The 12,947-nt window shown below is 42.2% G+C and overlaps 1 long non-coding RNA gene across 2 annotated transcripts in view; it reads right to left on the reverse strand.

The window, feature by feature from the left end:
- The window catches only part of LOC118477476, a 16,159-nt gene extending 13,721 nt beyond the window's left edge, over window positions 1-2,438 (reverse strand). The window contains exons 1-2 of one of the 2 annotated variants that reach the window (XR_004858408.1): window positions 2,216-2,438; window positions 999-1,552 (exon numbers count right to left, since the gene is read on the reverse strand). This is a non-coding gene — a long non-coding RNA (uncharacterized LOC118477476). Of the gene's footprint in view, window positions 1-998; window positions 2,192-2,215 lie in introns of those variants that run through there. The other variant, XR_004858407.1, reaches the window with a different exon arrangement.
- Between the last annotated feature and the right edge of the window lie 10,509 nt (window positions 2,439-12,947).

A 12,947-nucleotide genomic window follows, 5' to 3' on the forward strand; every position in this document is an offset into this window, starting at 1 on the left:
AGAGAGAGAGAGAGAGAGAGAGCAAAATGCAAAAGCAGGAGGTAAACAATAGAGAAAACGCCAAAGGCGAAAGTCCGGATTGAAAAGTTTATTATGCAGGTTGTGTCTTAATCTTAGACGCTAATCTGTCAACCGTAAATTGTTGACTAGATGACAGGAGCTAGATGACATAGAAGGCGTGTATATATCTTTGTTTGTGTCTCTTGTACTGGAACCACTCAAACACAGTGGTATGGAGACCGCAAAAATCAACTGTGTATGTGCCGTCTGTGCATATGGATCAACACAAGCAAATGTGTTTTTACAAAACTGTTATGTGTTTGTGAGAGAGGATATTATGCTAAGGTTGAAAGTGTGTGTGTAAATGTGTGCGTGTGGGTGTGCGTGTGAGAATGTGTGTGTGTGTGTGTGTGTGTGTGTGTGTGTGTGTGTGTGTGTGTGTTCATGTGTGCGTTCTTAAGTGCCTTTCTTGTATTTGTATGTTATGCGTATTAAAGAGACAGCACTGAGGCAGAACAAGAGAACAAGATAGAGAGAGAGAGAACGAAAGAAAAAGAGAGGGTGAAAGATGGGGAGGGAGAAAGAGAGGAAGAGAAAGAGAAAGAGAGAGAGACAGAGAGAGAGAGAGAGAGAGAGAGAGAGAGAGAGAGAGAAAGAGAGAGAGAAAGAACAGCCTTCCTTTATCGTTCTCTTAACGTAGCAAATCGTAAGATAGCAGTTGGTGTTTTTAATCAGTTACTCAAAAGGGGAGTTATGTTACTCATATGTGTTGACATGCACAGTGATTAGAGAATTTTGAGCAATTCCCTGACTACCCTCAGCTCACCACTCACCCTAAGGAGAACTCATGATGAAACAGGAAAGTGCCTGAAAACTGAGAAAGGTGGATAACTACTTTTTTTGTGCACACTGACCATGCAATGCTTGGGGTTTAAAAAATAAATGCTAGCATCTAAAACCAAAAAAGAGAGCTAATAATATAATAATAATGTACAAACCCGAACGGAATCGCCTCAGCTTGAACAATTATACTTCACACAACAAAACAGTTTCCAAAGGACCAAGGTTCTTTATATTCCACGAAGTGACACAGACTAGTCTTCGGAATTGCTTTCACGATCTTTTTCTTTCTCGACAAAGAACGAAAGGCACCCAATCCTGTAGAGGGCGCGAGTGTGTACGTGTGTGTGCGTGTGTGAGTGGAAGCGTCTCTCAGGCTCTTGTATCGACGAGCTATCGACCCATGGCTGGCTGCTGTCGCCGAGCCAACACAAAGACGGCACCGACTCCCTCTCCTCTCTCGTTTCGCTACCACGCGCACACTTGCCGCTTGTCCTCCGCTTAGCGCCGATGCGGCCGACTTTGGAAAGCTGTTGTAGTAGCTAGTTCTGTGCGTTTTCCAGGAAACAAAATTTGAACAACGTTTCGAAGCGTGAGTTCAGTAAGTTTTATTCGAATACACAGTGTAGTCCATTAGGAATCTAGCAGCGTTCGCTATTCAACATTCACAATTCACATTGCTATTCCCTGAGCGTTTGATGGCACGCACGCACTGCAAAACGAATTGAAAAACCCCCCTTTAAAATACCCAAACCCAAACGCTTTATCCATCTTTTTATGTGTGTGTTTTCACAACTCCACCACACAATTTAGACCTAGATCATAGATCATTTGGAAGGCTGCCTTCCGACCCTACTGTTTATTTTTTTTCAGTCACCTGCTGCCCTTCGAGAGGAAAGGCCCCATCAGTTATTCATACTGTGACGGGTAAATAGTGAAAAGTAGCGGATACTTCTGATAATCTTAGAAGCACGTTTAATCACTCTTGCTGGAACCACTGAACATTCTGCCTTGTAATCATCGAGTACAAATTATTATTGTTGTATTTCCTATGTATTTAGATATGATATAGTGCTTTAATTCTAACGACGGGTTGAGAAAAATCAAACGAAAATCAATTATCACACTGCATTCTACCCCGCCTCAAATAGCCTAGCGCTAGGTGGAGCGTGGAAAAAATCAAGAATGTCGAGTAGGGCAGCGCTGGGGAACAGCGACTGTTGATGTACTGAACTAATTTTATTGAACCTGTCTTCACCGATTTGTCCGTGGAGCATTTAGCATCGGATATAGTTATATACCGAGAGGTAATTAGAAATAGAGAAAAAAAAAGAAAAAGAAAACTGAATCAAATAAATGAATAAACGTGTTATACATGTATATAAAAGTCTTTCAATTCCACGTCTGACTTTTAGATCCAGATACAAGCCTTAGGGACACTTCGTCGTAGTCTGTGTATTACAGAATATGACAAAGCTTCCACTCAGGAGTGGAGACACATTTCACGATAATTATACTAGATCTAAATCAAGGATATCCTAATTAACTGTTACAATATATATTGACTTTGGATTCTGGGATACAAAAATCTCATGAAAAAGACTCACCCACGAACGCTCCATGCATCATCTGAAACCGATGACTCAAATGGGCTGACAATTTACCCCGCCCAAAACTCTTTAGATTCAGAGAACGGGGGGCTCTCGTGATCAAGAACTTTCGGTGTTTCCCTCTCATTGAATAGATCAAATTGTGTTCAAGAAACGGGATCTAAATCTTCTTTTTAAAATATGCCTGGAGGGCTACAAGGATGTCACATACACATACAAACACCCACATGCTCTCTCTCTCTCTCTCTCTCTCTCTCTCTCTCTCTCTCTCTCTCTCTCTCTCTCTTCCTGTCTGTCTCTCTGTCTCTCTCTATCTCTCTCTCTTTCTATCTCTCACACACACACACACACACACACACACACACACACACACACACACACACACACACACACACACGCACACACACACACATACCCCCCCCCCCCACTCACACATTTACACACACTGTGAACATAGGAAAAAGAGATGAAAAGTGAGTAATTGCCAGACGAAGACATCGATGTTTATGTACTCTAAGGTATCGAATAAAAAAAAGGGGGTGGGGGTGGACAAGTGGTCAAACATTAATAAGCGGTGGGGAGGGGGGATTATGGAATAAAAAAAGGGGAGGGGAGGGGTTGTGCATTCAACCTCATACCACTGTACTAGTAGGAACAAATCTGTTTTATATCACCTTTAGTAAATAAAAGAACAAATGAACATGGAATTTTAGTAATTTTAGTAAGCTATTGTGTCAACTTTTCCCATTTAGGAAACAACAAGTTTCATAAAAAATTAGAAATGCACAGAAAATTGAGGTAGCCAACCTAGTAACGGTACTGATACTGAGGGTAATTTGTTATTTACAACAACAAAAAACGTTTCGTTCAGAGCAAAGAAATAGTAATACATAACGTAGTCAGTTCATTCACAAAAATCGGAAGGATACCTCAAATTCACAAAGTTCCCGAAAACAATATTTTTCACTAATTTGGTGTTTTGACCCTTGAGTTTTTTCTCTTGATCTATTATGAATCGAAGTTTGGCTTGATTTTGCTCCATTTTCATATTAAGATGCAATTAGGACATGGTTTAAATCTATAAAATAGATACAGTTTTGAATCTTTATCTTGGAAACCAGCTCCCTTCTGCCATTCCTTTCGAACTGTGTAGTTTAGCCAGCTGGCGAAAACTCTGCAGCCAGTGGTGAGCGGGCCACGCCAAGAGTAGGCCTAGATCTAATACTACTAGGCTACTACGAATACTAGATCTAGTAAGCGGTCGGGCATCGTGATAAAGTAGGTTGTCGATTCAGGCGACTTCAGGGCTATGCGACAGAAACCTAGGTCTAGAATCTATATCTAGATCTAGATCTAGATATCTCTTTTCTAGATATAATGTTCCACATGATCTTTGGTCGTGGAGAGGTGGAACATGATAAACGGTTTGGGAGTGGAGGGGAGGGTATGGAATACGAATCTGAGGGGGGTGGGTGCAAAGAAAAACTCCTGAAAATGGATAAGTGGGGAGCGGGTGACTGCACTATAGATTTTTCTTTTGCGTCTGATTATGGCAAAGAATATAAACTTGCCCAAAAAAGTCAAGGAACAGCTTGTGTTTTCACCTGTCAAATTTAAACTTCAATATCTCACAAACTCGTTAAGATCAGTCAACCACACTTGGCACAAGCACTGTCGACTTGACACAGTTTGCCTGTAAAGCAAATTTGCCAGCACCAGCTTCACAGGCGCCCAAGGCACACGCTGCCCCACACAGCAGCTGGTCGGGCGTGGTCTGCTCACCATTGACAGTGGACACAATGTCAGTGGGACCAGGTAGTCTTCTCGGACGAATCCAGTTATTCAACCTGCTGCACCCAGACAGGGGATCCCACGTCTGGAGGCACCGAGGACAGCTGTTCCACCCTGAGTGCATCCTACGGTGGAGGGCCCGTTCTGGTGTGGGGAGGCTTCTCAGCTCACCACAAGACCCCCTGTACAATATACAGGGCAATTTCACCGCGGCAAGGTACAGAAAGGAAATCCTGCGTCCCCCTTGCTGTTCCTCTCCTGCAACAGATTGGACCCCAGGCTGTACTGCAGGACGACAACGCCACGCCACATCGCGCACGCATCGTTGGAGACTTCCTGCAGCGGCGAGCTGTCACCCACATGGACTGACCAGCTTGTAGTCCGGATTTGAACCTAATAAAGAACATTTGGGATCCCATTGACCGGTGGATAAGAGACAACCACCCTCCTGCACAAAACCTTAAGCAACTCTTGGCTACCTCGTCCAGGAGGGGCAGAACCTACTGCAACAAGTCCTCCGAAGGCATGTCCTGTCCATACGTCGACGCTGTGCCGAGTGTTTGATCAAACGGGGTGGCTACACCCACTATTGACCATGATCATGAAGAACTATGGCTGTTCAGACTTTTGAAATCCGCCCAGTGTGACTTAAAACTCATTTTACATGAACTTCTCGTTTTTGTTGAAATCTGAAATTGTACACACTTAATCTAACGAGTCGAAAGCAACTTTTTGGAAAAAATGAATAAATTTTGTTAAACTGTTCTTCAGTTATCTTTCTTTGAATTTTTGTTCCTTGACTTTTTTGTGCGATTGAGAATAGTGTGAACGTACACCAACGTTTACTGAAATTGTTTTGTAAGTGTTTTTACAGCGCTCGCAACCTCCTTTCCTGTTCTGTAGACATTTTCTGTCACCTGCTGTCATCTCCACTTTCTTACCTCCCCTACCACGTGCCCCCAAACACCCCCGGCCTTCGGGCTCCTCTCTCTTTTTACTCCTGACTCTTTCTACTTGTACTGCTCCTGTTGGCTCCTTCTTTTCTGCTGTCTTTACTTTCAATCATATCTTAGAGTAGGTAAGATCGAACACCTAGCCTTCTCAGATAAGAGCAAAACAATCTCGGAGTTCTCATGTGCAAGTTGTGCACGAGAACGATCCCTTGGTGGCCCTAATATCAATAAGAGTTGGCTTCGGTCGTCATTCGGGCAAATGTCAAAGTTCATTCCTACCAAAACTGAAAATACTCCAGTCAATATAAAAACATGTAGAGTACCTTCGAAATCAGACTTCGGCTGTCTGAAGGCTAGGGGTCCTACCAAGTAGTAAAACCGTCCACATACTTAAAAATCAGTTGCAATGCAGGTTGAAGAACCAGGAGTCGACTACCCCTAAGATCAAGCAGGGGAACAGAAAGAAGAAGAAAAAGGCCCACACAAACCTCCTTTCAGATGTGAACACTATGAGTCACGCTCCTGTAACTGAGAAAGGTGTCATGCATTTTAATTCCTTTCTTTACTTTTCAAATCACAAAGTAATTCGCTGCATCATTAAAAAGTATAACACAAGTTCGCCGTTCGCCCTATCTCTTAATGATTTAATTTTCCTCAAACATTCGTGGGACCTGTACCTTTTTTAAAACGTTTATTAAGGGTTTGTTTTTTTTGGTAAGTGTTTTACGGCACTAGAAACTGCATAAGATCATATGATCGCGCCGGACACATTAAACATTTTAGTTTAGTAGGAATTAATACAAAATTTTGCTCGGGTGGCGGCTGAAGCATACTCTTATTGGTTTTGGACCACAAAGGGATCTTTAACGTGCGCAGATTGTTCTCGAGATCTCCGAGATATTTCGCCTTTATCCGAGAAGACTAGGTGTTATTGTTACAACTTGTCGACCTCATTACACTGAATCTAAGGGGTAAATCTCTCTGGGTTTTTTTTTAGCATGCGCCTATGAATACTAAAATTTAAAGACCTAAGAAATCTCGATTGTCGTGCGTATGTGACGAAAATAAAGAGGTGCTGTCTATATAATCATTAGTAATAAGTTGCTCATTAATCTCAATACCGCACACTTTTTATAGCAAGCATGGTACTATGTTAAAACAAAAACCATACAGGGTGTCGTTGCACGGGCTAAGCCAAACATTTCAAGGGGGGGGGGGGGATACAGTTTGGTCAAACCCGAAAATGGTGGTTAACAGAGTGCTATATTTGAGGCGCAAATGGGCATGTCACTCCCCCCCCCCCCTTGCGTGCTGGTACCCTCCCTTTTACACATACATGTCTTGTCCTTTTCTCGGGATTTGTTATAGATTAAAGGAGAGGGCTTCAATCAGCTTCTTTGGAGAAATAGTTCAGTTGTTTTAAGGCAACGTTTTTTGGATTTGTAAATTAAGTAATCTAACCATGGTGATAAATGAAAAAGCGACAGCAAATTGAAACGTATGCGATCTCAATGACGGAAGATATGAAAGAAATTCTACTCATTGTATATCACAATGAATCAATAAAAATAAACCCTCTGTCACTCACTAACCACTGGACAGAAAACAACTCAGTCTTGCGGCGCATGCAGTCATTAAAGAAAAAAGAAAATAGATTGAAAAAAACACACACACAAAACTAACACTTAATTGCCGTTCTTGGTGTAATTAAAAATCCCTGCGGAGACTGTAATTAAATGCTAATGATTATATAGAAAACACCTGTTTATATTTGTCGCATATGCAGGAAAATCGAAATTTTCAAGTTTAAAAAAAATAATTCAGAAGCACATACAAAAAATCAGGACAATTCTTAGTTTATGTGTTATGAGGTCGACAAGTCTTTCCTTTCTGCCCCCTCCACCCCCCTCCTTTTGTTTCTCCCCTTTCAGTGAGCTCCTGACTCTTACCTACCATAAGATCAGGGGTATAGCTGAAAGACAGCAGTAAGAAGGAGCTAGGGAGTAGCTGTTAAGTAGAAAGGCTACAGAAAGAGTCCAGAAATGAGGTGAGGCGGAAGGGGAGAAAGTGGAGACGAAAGCAGACGACAGAACAATGTTAGAGAGCAGGAAAGGGGGTGAAACGTGAACATTTTAGAGAAGAAAATTTTCCGTCGCGTTCGGGATTCGTACCCCGGACCTATTGAATTAAAGGCCAACACTGTAGCCTCTCCACCGCGAGAGCCCACATTAGAAAGAGTTTTACGGCTCTTGCAACACAATAGGACATGTAAATCCGAGAAGGCTAGGTGTCTGAAATATTTTGGCCCCTATCCGAGAAGGCTTGGTGTTCGATCATACGTCCCTAAGATCAGGGCTGAAAGACAGCAGTAAGGAGCCAGGAGTAGCAAAAGAAAGAGTCTGGAGCCCAGTGAAAGGGGAGAAAAAAGGAGGGGGGGGGGAGGGGGAGGCAGAAAGGGAAAAATATAAACAGATGGTAGATCATGATTAGAGAGCAAGAATGAAGGTGAAAGGATAGCATGGTTTTAGAGAAGAAAAATGCCCGTGGCTGTCAGGTTTCGAGCCCGGGAGCTATTGAATGAGGGGCGAACGCTGTACCCCTAGACTACTAGAGCCCCCCCCCCCCCAAATCGCACTCCCACACACCAAATCCCCTGCCCTGAACATGTTAATAAATAAAAGAACGGTGTATTAAACAGTGTACAAAACCTTTGGTATGCCCCTCGTATAAGGATACACAACGCAATAAGTGACTTTGATACACAACTTCACCATTGACGATCAGTTAAAAATAAAATTGCTAAAATTTTCATAATATCGCATCAAATCAGGTTCCAAAAGAGCTGGTCTGCTTATTTTGAGACGCTGATTCCGAATTATGTATGGAATCGGTTTTTAGCTATATTAATTATTTTTAAAATTTTGCACCCTTATTTTAATCCGTTCATCCAGCCTTGCCAAGATAATCGTGCATGGCAGCGTCCAGGGAAAAAGGAGCTGATGTAGACCGAAGAAAAGTTGGGAGGACAACATCAAGGAATGGACAGGCCTGGAACTCAAAGATACGCTCTGAAAAGATGAAGACCGGAAGGAGTGGAGGAAGTAGGTGGCTGAATCTTCAAAATCGCCCTGACAGACATCCAGTCTACGGCATATGTGTGAAGGTGAAGCTTAATCCTTCGCGGCGGCAAATTTTAAAGTGACTCCACGTCATAGCACGTCTTCCACAAATCTGATCATGCTCTCACGAAAAATATCAAGCAGCGCTTGGTTTCTCGACCTAGTCTCCAAGCCATCGTCTAAACTTTGTACAATTTTGAAGTTACACCTAACGATTTATCGTACAGTTTTTGTACAATTTATCGTTACGTGTATGGTGATAAACACTACAGCTGATTATAATAACTATGTGCCACGACGTGGTGAGATCAGCGCTCGTCAATTTTTGGGCACATAGGGTTATTGGTGTCATCTTAAAGCCTGTCCATTTGCCTTCCTTTTGGTAAAAAAAATATCCATTTATATTGAATAAAAGTCAAAATATTTATCCTTGAAGGATGCCAGGGTCGCCTGGTTTCAGAGGTAAAATTTTCGATAAAATTGCGGCCAAAATATGGTAGCTTCCATTGCCCAAGAGTCCTCGGAAACTGAATATGTACATTTTTGGTGCCTTTAATCAATGTTTTTCAGTAAAATCCACACCAAAATTTGTTTTTAAATAGACATAAAAGGCGTTGAGCCAAAAAAGACAATGTAAAAAATTGTCGAATTACCAAAAAAAAAGTGTATTTCTGTGATTTTATTAATTTTGACGAGCGACTGGTTTTACCACGATGCCTCACATATTGTTATATTCCTGAGTACGGTAAAACTATAATTATTGCTGTTCCCTATTCTTTCTATGTACAATGTCCGTTACAAACTAATTCTATATCAGCAAAACGTCTTGAAAAGTGAACGTTATTAACGAAAAGAACGTTTTACATAGATGTTTTTACCCCCCGTGGCGGTGCCACTGACTGAAGTGTCTTCAGGCCATTCCTAAAGGGGGGACATTTCTCGTTCATGCAAAGTAGAATTGTAAATGGGCTGATTCATCATGTCACGCTTATAACTGTGCCTGGTCTACAACAGGGAACCGCTGCTTTTCTTTCCTAATCCGTCCTATTGTCATTTTTCCTCTACTTCTTTTGAATGTTTGTCACACTTTTGTGACCCGGTATTTTCGGGGTTCCTTGAAAGTCGAAACAGACTTTGTGCTTTTGAAGCTTGAGAGGTGAGCAGAGTAAGCCTGATTCCCTGTAAAGACCTCTCTGTTGACTTCCACACCTTGGCGCTCATATGGACTTATGCAGTTGCGAGTGCCGTAAAACCTCTACTAAATTTTTAAAAAATATTGTTTTAGACATAGCTTTAGTGGATGGTTGGCGGGTGCTCTGGTATGGATTACTTTTTCTTTCCTATCAAACATCTATCGTCCTGATCTCTTCTCTTTTTTGTGTTTGTTACTCTCTTGTAACACCTCTAATCTTCGGCACTTATAACATGACCTTATTGTGTTACGAGTGCCGTAAAACACTTACGAAAAAAAAGACATAGCTTTTTAAAGGTAAAAATTCTAACGGGGACTCCGGACTTTAGAAAGTAAACGTTACTTTAAGTAAAAGTCGAGAGTACGTTTTCAGCCGAGTACGTTATACCCAGGTTTTACTGTGGTATTAAGTCATGCAGTGCCCCACACCCTTCGGCCTGCTACTGACTGAATTGTCTTTAGGGGGGTCATTCCCAATTATGGGGGAGGGGGGAGGGGGGAGGGGGATAATAACCTGTTTTTAATGCGCAGCTGAATTGTAAATGGGCTGATTTATCAATGTCATGCTCATACTGTGTCGGAACAACTTAAGGGGAGCTGCTGCTTTTTCTGTTCTACTATCATCATTTTTCCCCTCTACAACTTTTGTATGTTTGTCACTCTCTTTTGAACTGCTATTTCCGGGATGCCTTGATAGTCGAAGCAGACTTTGTGCTGTTGAGGCTCAAGAGGTGAGAAGAGTAGGCCTGATTCCCCGTTTGGACTTCTCTGTTGAGATCCACCCCATGGCGCTCATATGACCTTAGGCAGTTGCGAGTGTCGTAAAACTTTACTAAAACAAACTCAGTATCTCCACAACAGAGGCCTTCCTAGTTCAGTGGTTATGTAGCCAGACTCACAACGTAACTGGTTGAAGGTTCCTGGAACAGCTTTGTAGTGTGTTTACCTTCAGTTGCGAGGGCCGTAAAACCGTACTAAAACTACGGCCTTGAGAGACAACGGACGCAGTCATTGTGTCCTGAGGTCAAATCATGCACACGTCCCACGATTGCGCTCTCCACACGGTTACATTAACCCTGATCAGCCAAAGATCTTGTTAGTCTGTTTGTGTTTGAGCGTTTAATCAGCTAATTGCACTGCATGCTTTCCAAGAAGTGTTTTGGGTTCTGCTTAGGTAATACATCTCCCGTGGAGAACCCTCTGGTAGACATTCCACCCTTCATATTCAGAAGACAAAAACTATCATTACACCACGCAGTCAAACAAAGCTCAACACACGACAACCCAGCCCACATCTGTGATTTTAAACTCGTCTGAGAGTCGGAAACAAGTGCAAAAATAACGACAAAACTACTGTGTGGAGATTCCTTCCATAAAATTATCATATTTTTTCATTCTGTTCTGTCTTGCCTCACTTCACTCACCAATTAGTGTTAAATCACAGCTGAAATTTCATCGTTTGACAAAAAAGGGAAGCGTATTGTGCTCGCATGGCTGCCTAGCCAGGCATCCGCGGAATCGAGCAGGTTGATCTTCAGGCGACAGAATTCCTGTCTGTCCTGTTGGGATCAACGGAGAACCATACAGACACACTTTAAAAATAAAGTTTGTGCGAGGAGCAATGGAACATGCAACTCCAAAATGCAATTTCCAAGTTGGGTTCACAAAAAACTCCGAGCCTCTCCAAAAGAGACGACGTTATTTTAGCTAAATTGCGTTCTAGACATACCTCTCAGACACATTGACACCTGCCGAGAGAGAAAATTCATTTTGTATCAGGTGACGTACCGACTTGACTTGACTTGACATATCCTAAAAGAATGTGAGGACTTTGAAAAAGCCCAAGGAAATATGAACGACTTTTAAAAAGTTCGCTCTCCTTCAATGACCCCATGCTGTGAACTAACGTGAAAACTACCTAACTGGAGTCTTGCGCGTTCACATGAACTTATGCAGTTGCGAGCGTCGTAAAACGTTTACCAAACTTAAAACTACTACTACTTCTACTACTACTACTACTACTACTACTTCTGCTTTACTACTACTACTACTACTACTACTACTACTACTACTACTACTACTACTACTACGGTGTCTGTTGTTCTTGCTGCTCCTAACCATGTTGTCATATTGCCCAGTAACTTTTTCCTTTGTCTGCCTCTGCCCCTCTTTCCATCGAACTTGCCTGTTGTTACAGTATTCTCCAATGCTTCTTTCCGCATTGTGTGTCCGAAGAAATTTGCCTGTCGCTTTCTTATATTTTCGTAATAAGCTGTCTTCTACAATTTGCTTCAACCAAGACTTCTTCATTTGTTTTTCTAGCTGTCCATGAGATACGTAGCATGAACCACAACTCTCGCCACAATTGTTCTTTCCACCTGTTTATTGATTCTCCAAGCTTCGCACCTGTATTTATACTAAATAATAGGATTAGCTCGATGTAACTTTTTAGTACTTTTTTTCTCCCCTCCAGTGACAGATTGATGTTTGTTAGTATCTGTTTTATTTTGTGGAAGGTTGCTTTTGCTTGACAAATGCGGCTTTTAATTTCGGTGTGACATTTCCCATCTGCTGCTAATGCTAATCATCATCATCATCATCATCATCATCATCATCATCATCATCATCATCATTGTATAAAGCAGATATTAAAACGGGGGCTCTCGTGGTCTAGATGTTAAGGTGTTGGCCTCTCATTCAAAGGTCCCGTGTTCGAATCCGGATAGCGACCGAAAAATATTCTTCTCTAAAATTGTCTCCTTTCACCTTCTTTCCTGCTCTCTAGTAATGTTCTGTTGTCTGCTTTCATTTCCACTTTCTACCCCCACCCCCTCACCTCCTTTGCCCCCTCTTCTGGGCTCCTGGCTCTTCCTGCAGCCTTTCTACTGTTACTCCTTGGCTCCTCCGTACTGTTGTCTTTCAGCCATACCCCTGATCTTCTGGCAGGAAAGATCTACACCTAGCCTTCTCGGACAAAGGCGAAAAATCTCGGAGGGCCCGTGTGCAAGTTGCGCACGTTAAAGATCCCTTGGTGGTCTAAAATCGATAAGAGTAGGCTTCGGCCGCAACCGGGCAAAATTCAAAATTTCCTACCAACTGAAAATATTAGGAGTGTCCCGCTCGCTCATATGACCTTATGCAGTTGCGAGCGCGGTAAAACACTTTACAAAAACAAAACAAACAAGATATTAAAACGCCTAAGACCTGGTAGTATTTTCAAAAATGTAATCAGAAGTTCAACTTTTCGCCCTCAACGGGCTTACTCAGGAACGTTCAGAAAATAATGACTTCACAAGCTGAAGAACACAAAGTGCGTACATACTACATGTCACAACGCTAAGAGGTGCGGTGAACACAAATCGGAAAGGCCAGACCAAATGGAAACACTAAGTCAAGAAGTGGTACTGAGAGTGACAGAGAGAGAGAGAGAGAGAGAGAGAGA

Source organism: Aplysia californica, unplaced genomic scaffold, assembly GCF_000002075.1.
Source record: "Aplysia californica isolate F4 #8 unplaced genomic scaffold, AplCal3.0 scaffold00105, whole genome shotgun sequence".
NCBI lineage: Eukaryota > Metazoa > Mollusca > Gastropoda > Aplysiida > Aplysiidae > Aplysia > Aplysia californica.